Consider the following 15,662-nt stretch of genomic DNA (forward strand, 5'->3'; position numbering starts at 1 on the left):
TCGTCAACTGTCTGGTAAACTCACAAAATGAATTTAAGAATCATAAACAATCCTGCAGAATAATTCCTATGTAATTGTTTTCGAGTACGTACATGAATTTGCTAGTTGATCTACTGATTCAGTCACTCACCGGATGACGGGGCAAGAAATACGAAGAATAAAAATAAGTTATTATCCATGAAAACGAGCCATGTATTCATGAATCAGTCACATTACTAGCTGTAAATTTGTTCTTCCCTTCCTGTGTGACCGGGCTAGTAGTTGTTCCTGAGCCAATATTAGTTTTATTCTCTGAATTTAACCAGGTTCACCTCGACTTGACGACTCGGAATCCCAGCAACTCAAGTTCGCTGCTAGACTGGGTGGTGACGTGGCTGTGTCTGTGTCAGTCCTGGCCTACCCCCTTCCTACATTCACCTGGAGTAGATCCATCAGCACCAGCCAGGACCTCAATGGTTCCTCCAGCCCTGCCTCAGACATCTCAGTCACTGCCAGACTATTCCTTACTAACCTCCAGCAGCAGGACTTCGGGGACTACAGTCTGACAGTGGGCAATGGCGTGAGGAGTCCAGTCACATACACAGTCAGCGTAGTGCCTGTAGGTGTGTTATGCTTTCAGATTTACCATTGAAGCTTGCAGATTCAACTTTTTCTATTTTTTTCTTTCATTTACCTTCATTTGAACTTGTTTGATTGACATTCTAGAAGTTGTGGAGATGAAGCATGACGACATTTGGTGGATATACAATTTGTTTATTCTGTATAGGTGACGTTTCGATCGACATAGATTCTAATGTCGTTTTCAAGCAAGAATAAGTTGTATATCCATAACAATTGTCCTCATGTTTCATTTGAACTTTTCAACAAATGGAATTACAATTACAATAATTATGTTTTTATATGCGTATTTCTTGTAAGGGCCACCACAGACACCTGCACAGTTCAGAGATCTGGATAATGCAACAACGTCGTCAATATGGTTGTCGTGGCTGCCTGGGTTCAATGGTGGACGCACTCAGACGTTTCTAATTGAGTATCTTCCGTTTGCTACAAGAACGTGGACTGTGTACAAATTCTATGATGACCCTGGCGAGATGATGATTGTTGAAGTCACCGGGCTTACACCAGGGGAGATTTACATATTCCGACTGCACGCTAGAAATGACTACGGGGATTCTGATGGAAATGCATTGGTAGAAGCTGTGACTGCTGGTGGTAAGTGTATCTTGGCGAGAATCACTCACTGGTTACTCTGAGTATCTCATGGACAGCTTGTTAACTGCATCTGAAGGAAATACATGGATACCTTTCATGAACAATTTCTTATTTGGGTACATATTCAGAGAAAAGAGAAAGAGTAATTTCTGAGTCCTTGTAGGCTGATGCACATCGTGTTTCACAATGGGAAGTTAAATGACTCTATCATGACTTAATAAATATATTTATGTTTACTAAGCATAGTTGATGTAAAAGTATGAAACGTTTTCGTGTGAAGATAAGAGTACAATCAACGTAGTTGAAAACAAATCGTTTCGCAAATCTTTGGATTTACAGTAAACATTTATGTCGGGGTTTGGTGTGATGAGGATGGGCGTGAATAACACTGGGAATGAACCCCTTGGGGAACTGGGGAAGGACTGGTCTTCATTGACCCATGCTTGTTGTAAACGGTGACTAACTGGTTCTGGTGGTCAGACTCTATTGATGTATGCTATCAAGTCACTGCATGGTCTGATCGAATGTATACAGACCGACGTCCATGGCACAAAGATATGGCAACAAACGTCCAAGCTTAAAATGAGTTTTATATGTTGTACTCGTTTTTGGAATTTAACATGTGTCATTTATATAACAACCTTCCGCTTGCAAGGGTAGCATCTACAGATGAATAGTGAAGACCGAATCCGAAAGTGAATTCTATCCTAAGGGTTTTACAGAAAACTCTGTCGTGACACCAAGTTGTAAAAACCGTTGTTATCATACTTGTGAGGAGCCCATTGCATAGCGTTTCCTCAACGTCAATTTGCAACGGTGTTATTACGTTGTGACACAATGTTGCACCGTGATGTGATAATAACGTTGTCAGAAAGAATGGACATTACGTCTCTGTGACTTTAGTATATTCATGGGATGGAAATCCCAAAGTGGAATAGAATAGAAAATAATGCACTACCGTCTTGTTTTCTGCAGAAAGTACGAATAATTCGATGTACGCTCTTGTTCTTGCGATTTTCGGGAAAAAGACAGTTTACATCGCATCACCGTTTCAGAAACGATGAATCATAACGGGCTGTAACGGTCGATACAAGACGTTTTGTCAACGTATGTATGTAATGTTGCTGTAACGGTGTGAAATAGCGTTATAAGATGTCGTCATATTAATGTTGCGACAACGTTGTGTTATGACGTTACCAATGTACAACCGGAAACGCTGAGAAAGCGTTGTGTGTTAGTTTGGCACACACGCTAATGACTTGTGCAGGGCCGCACAAAATTGTACTGCAGCAGCCGTCAGTTTGATCTTTTAAATACATTATAGATCAAGCAGACCAGCAGAGGCTTGGAGTGTCTTGTACGTGTACTGGGGTAACAGCAGGAGCGACAGTAGGAGGCATTCTTCTTACCCTGGTCATTGGAGGGACTGTTCTAATGGTGCTGTACCGGAAGGGGTACAGAGTTGCAAACATTCTAAAAGGTACATAGCATAAGTACAACGTATGTATTTTTATAGTTGCCATCCACAGTAATTTACAGAAAAGGCATTTGTCTCTCTCCATTTCGATTATGATGTGACATGTTGATATTTGTGAAGTGTGTTTCATACTCCATGACATTTTTACTATTCGTGTTTTCCAGGAGCTGCACGAAAAAGGTAATCCATATGTCAATATAGTTCAATGAAAAGAAACTGCGACATTAGGTAATAACTTACAATTGGTTAACAAAAAAATATTACTTTTTATATCATGAGGTTTATCACCTAATTGTTTTATTTCAAACCTGACCTGTTCCTGTTTTATAGCTCTAGCTATCCTGAACCTGTGGAAATGGACAACAGAGGGTATTCATCTCTAGGTATGTACTGGCTGCTGGATGTTTCCCTCTAGTTGATATTACAACCATCTCTAGGTATGTACTGGCTGCTGGGTGTTTCCCTCTAGTTGATATTACAACCATCTCTGGATCTGTTCGCACTAAACCAGTACGATGTGTTTCAGATCAGATCGCTGCTCCAGCGCAGTATTCAAATGTGGAGGAGGAATCAGAAAAACAACAGTACCCACAGTTGAAGATTTATGAGAATACAAAAGGTAGATGTTTTATGCTCAGCATTGATGAATCTCAAATTTATACATGGATTTACTGTCAGCTCACTATTGTGCTAGTGAAACGAAAAAAGCTTTTATGTGTATTTGCTGTTAAAATATATAATGAATTCTATCTTCAGCGGCAGCTGCAGCAGATACAAGCACCTACGAAGGCGTGACAAAGACACCCCCTGTGACCTATGAATCCATCAGGGCATCGCCATACCAGAACAATGGGGCACATTCTCAAGGTAAACAAACCATGGAACACTCCTGGAGATTGAAATCTTAAACATCCTCAAAGATCAACTGTATCCTTGAATCCTTTAACAACATATACATGCCTCTCCTCGGGTCCTGTATGATACGTTTGTATCATGTCAAAAGTTCACTTAATATCATATTTGTACGTTTCATTACCTTTGGTTCTCTACTCTTCAGGTCCTGAGCATGGAAATGCCCGACGAAGCACAAGGATAGATACCATTACATAAGTTTCTGCTGTGGATAAAGAACCACCACGTCATTAGTTTGCTTTGAGACAGGACGTCTTAGTTATTTGTCTGTTTATTCACCCCTACCTTGTGTTGGTACTTAATGATGCATACACATTTGCTGTTAGAAACCAAAACATCTATCTTGACCAGCAAGATAGGTGTATGTCATCTTTGTCAAATATGTAACAGTGGATATATGCACAAAGTAATTCATTTGGTGATTATACAAATAGATGCATCATAAATAGGAGCGGAGCACAAGAAATCTGATCTACAATTTATAATATAAGTCATGATTCGGGAAAGAATGAGTAGAGCTGGAATAACAAGAGATCCAGTTCTACAGCAGACACAATGATAGGCGTGGGCCAGAGAAATAGCGTTCTGGTTGTGTATGTGAGAGCTCATTGAGCGAGGATCGTTGATACTTACCACGAGCAGGAGACCATGGTGCCATGGTGTAGCCAGTCCAGTCATTAGCTTCAGTCAGAGCATGTGGATAGCCCTGCAGTGTGGCCCCCTCCCGAAGCTTTTGATACTTACCACAAAAATGCACTACTAGGTATTTAGTTACTGGGCAAACATTTTACAGTCGTGGGCCATAGAGATACAAGCGGTAATCTTCAGTTGTAATCTCCTCTGTCATGTGTTTATTACTCAATTTTGCAACTACCTATGATCTAGGGACGTTTGAATTACAGAGCGTATACGATTATGTATCTAGCTGTTGTTAAGCTTCAGAGCATCACCAGTAAACAAAACATTATGTCCAAGGACCATTGCAGCATTCATCATCGTATACGATCTTGATCTTCGTAAATGGGACTAGACGCCCCTTGGTCCAAGTGGGTCGTGGTCAAACATACTCATTAACCGGTGCACTCTCGTGTCGTGAGTCTTTTTCTGCTTCGAAATTGAAATGACCCGGCAGCTGATTCATTGCAGATAAACCATCCGTTGAGCAGAACATGTACACTGTACAAATTGAATAGATTAGATTAGAATAGATTAAAAAATTGTGTTGAATGCCTATAACTTGTATCTTGATGATACTGTGACTGTGACTTGTATAATCATCATCATCATCTCAATCTTGCAATTGAAGAACATTATCACTTCATTGCCTACTTGCACCTTGAGATCTCATTCTGTGGTTGAGTGATCAATTTCCAATGATATATCCATGCACCTCCCCTGTACCAGCAGCTTCCTCTATAATGTTGGATATCAATAATTTGCTATCTCTAGTTGAGTACTACAGACAGTACTACTCTCGTCCTTGTGATATATCACTTTTATGTCAGCGCATGTATATATATTGAAATATTCTCGTCACTAAAATAATATCAACCTGGAACTCGTTCAGTATTAATGGTTATTACACACGATCCACCACAACGACTATACATGCCATGATGTGTGTTTTTAGGTTGTACCGTAACCTGCTTTGCACTTTTGTTTGCATATAGATAAGTATCCAGATAAACGGATCAAACTGTTCAGTCATATCTCTGGCTATAAAGTTTCACTGACACTATGGCGAGTTTTTGTGTTCGTTTCTATTAATAGACACTGATGGCAAACCCGTTGGAGGACACAGGAAACATTTACATCATTATGCCTAGTTTTCCTTGTTACACCAGAATGTAAATGAGTGAAGGTTATTTAGCTCGTATCGTGTCATTCGGATTCACCGAACGTAAAAGCGTGCAACTGAACCGTTACATGCTTCTGTAGGAACGTGGATAAACTGATTAAACTTTTCCATCCTCTCTATAGCTATCGAGATTCACTCACCCTATGACGTATGTTTTGTTTCTGTTTCAACTAACGCTCAACCATACGTTTTAATCGTAGTATTTTTGTCTTTTTAAATTTGGGGCTAAATCTTCGTACCATCGCCAGCGGCTGAAGAGATGGTGTAAATCCACCTAGAGTTCATGCAGGTAGCAAACCTATTGTAAGTCCCCAAAATAAAACATACAACTTTATGGATGACAACTTCTTATTTATTGCATAGAGCGACGTTTCGATGTAGATCCTTTCATCGTTATCAAAACTGCATAGAGCGACGTTTCGATGTACATCCTACATCGAAACGTCGCTCTATGCAATAAATAAGAAGTTGTCATCCATAAGGTTGTATGTTTCATTTTTGAGTCACCCACTTCTAGAATGCCAATCAAACACTTATTGTAAGTCCCCATGGTTCCTAGTATGGTGATCTACTTTCAATTGTTGGCGATCTATAACCCATGTTTTATATTGTATTGTCTTTAATTAATTTTTTTGGGTTAACATGCTAGTTTTCTATTCATATCTGTGATACTCTAGTGTTTTTATTGTCCATCGGCGACAGGTTTTACTCTTCAAAATGTTTTCATTTTTTAATTGTATGAATTATTTTCGTCACGATAGGAGTGAGATATTGCCTGTGTGATGTTAAATATTAACTCACTCACTCACTGTTTCAACTAACATTGTTTGTTGTGTAAGCTGAACAAACAAGTTTAATTCGCATTCAACAGATACATCTACTTGAATCATTATTATAATACAGGAAACATTGCTCTATTAGTTTGATTTGCGATTTGCTTAATTGCTTTACACAGTGTCCGATTTCAACTAAGTAATACTCCAAAATGTAGATATTCCTTATTAATTACAATATCCTCAGCAACCAGAATAAACTTACACTGATTGAGTGCGTTTAATTTTAAGCCGCTTGTAGCAATATTCCAGCAATATCACAGCGGGGGGACACCGGAAACGGGCTTCATATATACTCGTGTGGTGAATCTTCGGCATAAAGAGTGAGTGAGTGAGTTTAGTTTTACGCCACATTTAGCAATATTCCAGCTATATGGCAGCGGTCTGTATATAATCGAGTTTGGACAAGACAATCCAGTGATCAACAGCATGAACATCGATCTTCGCAATTGGGATACGATGACATGTGTCAACACAGTCAGCGAAACTGACCACCCGATCCCGTTAGTCGCCTCTTACAACATGATACTGAAGATGAATTCTAACCCGAACCTTCATGGGTCTCGGCATGACGAGCAGACGCTTTAACCAATAAGCTACTCCACTGCCCCGAATATGATTATGATATTTCTGGACATGTCCCTTAGAAAGTGTTAAAAAATTGGAATTGTGTATATGTTACTTTCAGTGCGAACACATCTGAAGTGTTTTGTAGATATTCTGCAGTTTCTGGCAAGAGGACGGTGTCGTTAGCGTACAGAAGTAGCAGGGGTTTAACAAATAGTATCAAGTGTCTGGCAATCAGTACAGGTTACCCACAACCAAATGTTTCACATAGACTTCTATAGTAACGTTATAATTTTTCTTTAAAACAGCGATTCCATGTACACATGGGTACAGTCTGGCCTTTAAACTACAATAAAAACACAAATCCCAGCTAGCTTATCCTGTCGATTTTCCAAGCAAATGGAGCTGAACACATCAACCCCAGTTCCGCACCAAATGTCACCAACTTGAAAATACCTATACACACATTAAGCACTAGTTATGGTGTTAAAGATGACTGCCCTAAATACTTCAAATTGGGGAGAGTTTTTTTTTTATTGGTAGGAAGTGCTTTTAAAAACATAAAACTCTGACACTATTTCATCCAATCACAGCTGTCACATGTCTCTATCTGGCCTACATTGACAGTCTATATATCGTAAACCTGGTTGTCACGTGCAAATTCTTCCAGGTCTTTGATGTATAGTGCAAGTAGAAACGGTGGTTGCATTTTCACCCTGAAAGCTGATAGGAACTGGAAATCGGTTGCAGACTATGAACAAGTACAGGAAACTGTTCTCTAATAATGCTGATTAACAACTTTTAGATAATTTGACGAAACGTTTGTCAGTGATATTAAACGCGTGATCAGAGGCTATTTGGTAGGATGTACTTCTCGAGAGTAAGTCGGCGATATGTTTCATGACTCAAAACGAGTGGCATGCATGTAGTCATACAACTCTACCTGGCTGACAATTAATACATTATTCGACAATGAAGGAAGCTTTAGTCAATGTTATAGGAGACACGTAAAATCCGGCGACTGAAGGGGTAATATCCCCGTACACATCTCACCAGACATAGACATACGAGAATGCAGGGTAAACCAGGTGGCATTGTACAGAATGTGAAACTGTAACTACCAATACCCATAAAGGGACACAAAATATAGTCTTGTTTGTGAACGTGTCATCTGTTGTGTATCTTGAATTTGTCCACTCTATCAAGATGGACACAGGCGTAGCAGTTTTGTTGTTCTGCTTTATTACACGTTTCGATTATCGTGTACATCGTTTAATCATCGTTAGTTCAAATTCCCATTGAAGACAATAACTTCTATCACAAGGCCAGATAGAGTGTTTTTTCGTTAAACGTCTATATTGCATTTTACACACACAGAAGCATGGCAAATATCAGTAAGAGAGGCGATTTTTTAAAAGGTGATTTATTTACTTGGACAGCTGATTATGGTTCAAATGTGACATCAGAATATGTCAAATGTATTAAATACTGGCTAAGATTATTGAGAATGCATCAAAGTAGATATCCATATCAATGTTATAATTTTTTATTATCTGTTGAATTCAGGAAACGTCCCACATGGGCTCGGCATGTCAGTGATTTGTTATTTTATCTTGGCTTTGGTACAGCTTGGATTTCACAAGATGTCGGTGATACAAAAATGTTTCTATATATGTTTACTGAAAGAATTAACAACTGCTCTATGCAAGAGTGGCATTTGTCCCTAGATGTTCCTTCGATGTCCTTCTATAAGTCCCATAAATCTCTGTTGACCTGTGAAAAATATTTATCATTGAATATAAGTAATAAGTGCAAGCGTCTGTTCACATTATTTAGATCAGGGTGTAATGCACTAGGTATCAAATATATTAGAAGAGGTACTGCCTCCTGCAATGATGATATTGTATTATGTAAACACTGTGAAAGTATTGAGGATGAAATCCATATTGTCTCTGTTTGTAAACGCTATGAGGATATGCGTCGGCGTTACATTCCGAAAACGGTCCATGGATATTATTATTCACTCCGCAGCATATGTACATCATCCGACAATAACATCATAAATAATTTTGTTAAATTCTTAGAACATGTTTATTCTGCTCCTGTTAGCGTTGTTGTATGAAAATGGTAACCAAAACCACTATTTACCACCTTGTACGATGGGTCGTTTGGCCTTTATACAAAATAAACCCTTCTTCTTTTCTTCTTCAATATGAAAGAATTCAAGTGTGCTTATTTCACTAAGTACTATGTTTCAAATGTGAATTACTAGTGATCCCCATGTGCAGTCACAATGAATCATGCTATACATGTAGTGCTACCTATTCCCTCAAACTGCTGTATTAGGTGACGAATGATTGACGAGTGAAATCGGCATAGTCGTAAATATCGGGCATTGTTCTGCCCGTCTTGTCAACAAAAGGCTTCATGCGGGCCACACAGTTACCTGTTCCTTTGTAAGGCTGGCATATTGAAGTGACTCGGGTATATTTACCAACCAGGAAGTAAACGTCACATAACATGGTCTGACCTCACAGCACAGGTAGAGGAAAACTATCATCCACGCTGCCTGATACAAAGGTGAGACAATATACTGACTCATGATTCAAACAGAATACTTTCCTGATAATTTACCTGGTCTTCAACAATATCTGGACTATTTTGTACAACTACTCTATGCCTGTTTACATATATCTGTATGGGTATCTAGCTTCCAACTGTCATCTGCTGACTTCGATATTCAGCATGCTAAACTGAACTGATAGGTTACCAACCAATACGTGTGATCTGCCACATAAGTCAAAACCTGGTAGATCAGTCAGGACAAACTCCAACAAACAGGTGGATATGGTACAGTTATGGTAACACATAACATACCGTATACAAGGCCCTGTGTAACAGGCGTGGACACCCGCTCTGTCACATCTATATATTGTTTTGTGAAGTTTAGCTTGGTGACCAGGTTCACCCTACGTAACAGGCGCGGACACCCGCTCTGTCACATCTATATATTGTTTTATGAAGTTTAGCTTGGTGATCAGGTTCACCTGGTTACACATTGAAATGTTTGGTTTTCGGAGGCCTGGTTAAATCACAATGTAGCCTGTACATGGAACATGTGCATAGATTCTCGTGAAGTGATGAGGTGAAAATATCGAGAAATAAGAGGATCTGTCGAAAGGAACCTATTAGTGTTGTTTACACAAAGATAAATATGTCGGTATTCCTTCTTCGGAAAAGTCCGGTAATCAGTTCAGTGATATATGGCATATTGCATATCAATTAGAGAGCTCATTTTTAAGATGGGCGCCAGACTGAAACATTCCCCCGAGTGAAATATACAGCCTGTATTGGGTTCGAGTGTTGGGTTAACGTCGCTAGAAACAGTATTCCAGTTTAATCAGGTCAAGTAAACTCAGAGTGGCAGTAAACGTTGGAGTGGCGTAAATGTCAGGTATGCAGCACTTCAAACCCACGAGTACAGACATGGTTGTGGGAAGCCGAGACACTACAATCGGAGGGCGCAGTGTTGCTCTAGTGACTGGGCAATGAGACGGTATCAACACTTACAGAATACGATCATAACTCACTACTGGACACACTACATACATATCTTTCATGGTGACGTTTTTTAAATGTCGCAGACCACAACTGAATATGAGAATGGGTATGTTTATTGATATGTTACCTTTTCAGGACACTGCTGTCAATGGCGTTCCTTCGTATTATAGCAACATCTGCGTTTGCAGTTGTCCTGTTGAAAGGTAAATAAGGCTTTAGGTTAGAGATTATTTATGAGTATTAGCAAATAGAATCTAGTTCTTAATTAAATACTTCCTGCATCTACTACTCAACATGTATCATTTTCACAGACGTACATAGTACGTGCTAGTATCGAGGGCAGGCCCAACGTAAACGGTGAGGGAAAATATTGATATCGATGGAATGGTTTTCGGGGTTTAATAAAGAAGTGTAAAATATACAGATTTGCCTAGACTGTGATCCATGATTTATCAGCTAGATACCTGTGCCCATCAGAGATCTGTCACCTATTCCTTGTTGTCAGGTGTTGGCGGAGCAGTGACTGTATCAAGGTCAGGAGATACAGGGAAACCCAACGAGCAGTCTCTGACACTGAGATGCAGCTACACTGTGACACCTGGTGATATTGTTACTTATTTCCAGGTGTTGAGGGAGCAGTGAGTGTATCAAGGTCAGGAGATACAGGGAAACCCAACGAGCAGTCTCTGACACTGAGATGCAGCTACACTGTGACACCTGGTGATATTGTTACTTATTTCCAGGTGTTGGCGGAGCTGTGACAGTCTCAGGGTCAGGAGGTACAGGGGTACCCAACCAGCAGGCTCTGACACCGAGATGCAGCTACACTGTGACACCTGGTGATAGTGTTACTTATTTCCAGGTGTTGGGGGAGCAGTGACTGTATCAGGGTCAGGAGGTACAGGGGTACCCAACCAGCAGGCTCTGACACCGAGATGCAGCTACACTGTGACACCTGGTGATAGTGTTACTTATTTCCAGGTGTTGGGTGAGCAGTGACTGTATCCGGGTCAGGAGGTACAGGGATACCCAACCAGCAGACTCTGACACTGAGATGCAGCTACACTGTGACACCTGGTGATAGTGTTACTTATTTCCAGGTGTTGGGTGAGCAGTGACTGTATCGGGGTCAGGAGGTACAGGGATACCCAACCAGCAGGCTCTGACACTGAGAGGCAGCTACACTGTGAGACCTTGTGATATTGTTACTTATTTCCAGGTGTTGAGGGAGCAGTGACTGTATCAGGGTCTGGAGGTACAGGGATACCCAACCAGCAGGCTCTGACACTGAGAGGCAGCTACACTGTGACACCTGGGGATATTGTTACTGCATTCACATGGAGAAGGGTGAAGGGCAGTTCTACAGTGGACATAGCCAGTGGATCAGTGTCTGCTCAGACTGCTTTATTCCGAGACTCCTGGCAGAACAAGGGCTTGTTTGTTGGTGACTACACCTCCTCCGTCGACATCCAGCTGCCTGCCAGTCACGTGACCTCCAGCTACGCCGGAACATACAGGTGTGAAGTGTTGGTGGTGTCAGGGTCTGCTTATGCTGACGTCACTGCCTCTGTGTTGAGTAAGTATATGGCAGACATTGTTATGAATGAAGGGTAACGGGAGACATCCGACTATCCATATTAGATTCATCGCATATAACAATAACGTGGAGAGAATTAAAAACACAGATATGTTTAAAACAGAACTCATGCACAGAACCAGCGCTTCTTCACCTCTGCAAGCATTTTACGAAGATTTATCAAAAACTTTTGAGCCTAAAATACTTTTGATATGTACATGATGAAAATAACTGAATGATATTGAAAAATGGTTTATATCATTCACATACACGTAATATTGACATGCACATGTCGCTAGTTTCCGATCACTTGACATTAACGAGCGATTGACAGCAGTACGAGGGGACAAAAACCTTTATGACTGCTCTGATCTCTAGCTTATCCATTCCTGCCCATTTAATACAGACTATACCTGTACTGCCAGCAACAGTCAGGGATCCGTCTCAGTCAATGTAGATGTACGACGAGAGTATCTCCTATACCTTCACCCATATGTAACACACCACTCTCACTGGATTCAAATCAAAACTCAAGGCACACTTTTCTAACATAGCTCTTGATCAGTGAAGTTTGTTTCTCGGACACAACATCGCTTTTGAGCAGCATTTTCCTGGATATCAGTGCTTTACAAGCATGGGTTACTGAAGGATCATTCTAACCTGGCCCTTCACGGGTCTCGGCAAGAAGAGCAGAGTCTTTAACCAATACGCTACCCAACCACCCCAAATATAATTAAAGTTGCGGGCAACATTGAGGGCTCCTTGGCTTGGATAATTTCTAAACATTTGGTACCTGATGTCGAAAGCAGTAAAGGTTATAGCTGATATGGATCATATCATTGTCAGTAATGAGAAATACTTCAGTGGTAAACTTTGAATTCTTATGTTTTCAGAGTTAGAAACAAAGGATGTGTTGTATGGTATGGGTAATTGCAGGTATGGCTTTGGAAACCGTTGTTGGTTTGATTAGAGATTAGAAGGAAAAAGAATAATGCACTTTCAATTGCTAATAATTTATTCCTTTTGACTGAAAATGTGGTTGTTTATGGTGTTTATTTTCGGGTGAGTGTAGATACAATTTCCAGCTAAATATCAACTACAGCCAAGTTGAAATGCGACACAAAGCGCCCGTGCTCTGTACTTGTGTAGCATGTACCAATATCCACAACACTGTTTCTCTCACGCTGAGCTTAGTTGACACATGTCATCGTATCCCAATTGCGCAGATCGATGCTCATGCTGTTGATCACTGGATTGTCTGGTCCAGACTCGATTATTTACAGACCGCCGCCATATAGCTGGAATCTTGTTGAGTGCGGCGTAAAACTAAACTCACTCACTCACTCACTCACTCAATTTTGTGTAGCGCTAGCTCTCGTCATTGTCAATTGAAATTGACATCATCTCCCATATCTGCACGTGGACCACGCTTTGCAGTGGTAGTCTCTTTATAGCAGATATCGTCCCTGCGCTTTGCTTCAGACTGTCGCATGCTTTGTACGGGTAATCTGCCGTGTCGTAAATCTCCGAGAAAGTTATGACACATTCCAGACATCACAAAGTCGGCGAGTGAGTGGATTTTTAGGATTTTCAGGGCTGCCTCTAACCACCAAAACGTTGATACCTTTAACATGTACGTTAGAATAAAAAGTGATCAGCAAACCATACACATATACACTGACAATTTTCATAGCCCTCAGTAGAAAACCAATCACGATTAGCAACTGTAGTGAGGAAAATAGAATATTATTTGTCCATCCGTTGTCTTTGAAGCTATGTTGCTGCAACTGGTACACACAACTTACACTGGCGGTATAAATGCATATCCAAATTTTGGTCGAAATACGGGTGTTTAAAGCTGGAAAACATGAGTTCCGAGGACAGGAAAAGTTGACCCCTGGTCGGCGGGGGTCATGTAGCTTTTAAGAAGTTCCGGACAAGAAATAGTTCGCTCTTTGACAGGCTGTAGCTCCGTTGTCCTTGGGTCTACGTTCAAAACAATTAGTGTTCTGGAATCGTCAGAACTTCAGCTAGCAGACGCACCGTTTCAAGTGTCCTGGACTTGAGCCGTCCAGGCGAAATTGTAGGCATTTTGATTGTAGGACACATAATGCATTTGTGCAATTTTCAATGCCATATGGCCGACAAACGATCCAATTTTGTACATGCATGTAAGAATACGAAATGTTAAGCATGTTATGTTGATGCATACTGCCAGGTTTTAATGCCTTCTGTGCAGAACTTGAGCAGCTATACTGTTACAATGTAGTATCTTCAGAATCTGACGAAATCCAATTTGGCCGCCAAGCAATACACATTTTGACATAAACCCAAGAATAAAAAATGTTCAACATACCAAGTTACTACGTACTGCCAGATGCTAGCTGCATAGTTGAAATAGTAATGTTGCTGCGATTTTTTGAAAATACATTTTAGTACAAAATATACAACAGAAGCAAACATGTAGATGTCCGTAACTAATCAAGATATCGCAACATAACTTATGGGGAGTAATATGTGAGGTATATAATGTATATCTGCACATTTACAGCGTTCTGCAGTTCATACATTCAGAGTTATGGATTGCGAAAAATGCCTACCCTACAAAATCTGCACATTTCCGATAAACATCTTCAATCCAATATGGCCGCCGCATCACGTGACTTTTGACATAGAACCAAGAACAGAAAATGTTGAACAACCAAAGGCCACTTCAGAACAAGCGCTTAAAATGTTGTATTAGCTAAGTTTAGTTTGGCACAAAATGGCAAAGAAGCCTGTGAAAGTTTTTGAAGACAACTTTTGCCCAAAAGTAGCGTCCAATATGGCGGCCATCATATAACCATAGGCACATTTGACGATGCTGCTGTGTAGGAACATGCATAGACACAAAGTATGCAACGTTTGAAAGCCGTAGCCCTTGTAGTTTTAGTGCAGCACATTTTGGGAGGTATGCAGTCAGGATTTTGCTGAAAAACATCACCAAAAACTTCAATCCCGAATAGCGTCCAAACGGTGCATTTTAGCGACTTGAGCCGTCCAGGCGAGATTGTAGGCATTTTGATTGCGCATCTGCTCCAGAACTTTGGCAAACATTGGAGCGTTAGTATTGGAGATATTTGCATTTGCTTTTGAAATTTTTGAATTCATTTTGAATTATCTGCCCTTTGCTATTGGGCCTATAGCCTAGAGATTTTAAAGAGTGATATGTACACCTCGGTGGGCATCTGGGTGATTTTTTCAAGGCATTCTGTTCAGCGGTGCTCTCTGTAGGTCTGGTACAAAATACGGCGGAAGAATAAATAATAATAATAATAATAAAAACACGAACGATTACAATAGGTCTCCTGCCTAAAGGCAAAGGAGCCCTAATTATGATCTTTCTGGACATGTCCCTTGGAAAGTGTTAAAATATTGGAATTGAGTATGTGTTACTATAAGCGCGAACACATCTGAAGTGTGTTGTAGATGTTCTGCAGTTTCTGGCAAGAGGACGGTGTCGTTAGCGTACTGAAGTATCAGAGGTTTAACAATTGGTATCAAGTGTCTGGCAATCAGTACATGTTACCCAAAACCAAATGTTTCACATAGACTTCTATAGTAACGTTATGATTTGTCTTTAAAACAGCGATTCCATGTACACATGGGTACAGTCTGGCCTTA

General features: G+C 40.4%; 1 protein-coding gene across 1 annotated transcript in view; it reads left to right on the top strand.

Annotated features, from left to right (window-relative positions):
- Positions 1-15,662, top strand: part of LOC124264773 (hemicentin-2-like) — a 255,580-nt gene that overhangs the window by 183,533 nt on the left and 56,385 nt on the right. The window lies entirely within an intron of this gene.

The sequence above is a fragment of the Haliotis rubra genome, unplaced genomic scaffold, assembly GCF_003918875.1.
Source record: "Haliotis rubra isolate DU_JTF1 unplaced genomic scaffold, ASM391887v1 Scf941, whole genome shotgun sequence".
Classification (NCBI taxonomy): Eukaryota; Metazoa; Mollusca; class Gastropoda; order Lepetellida; family Haliotidae; genus Haliotis; species Haliotis rubra.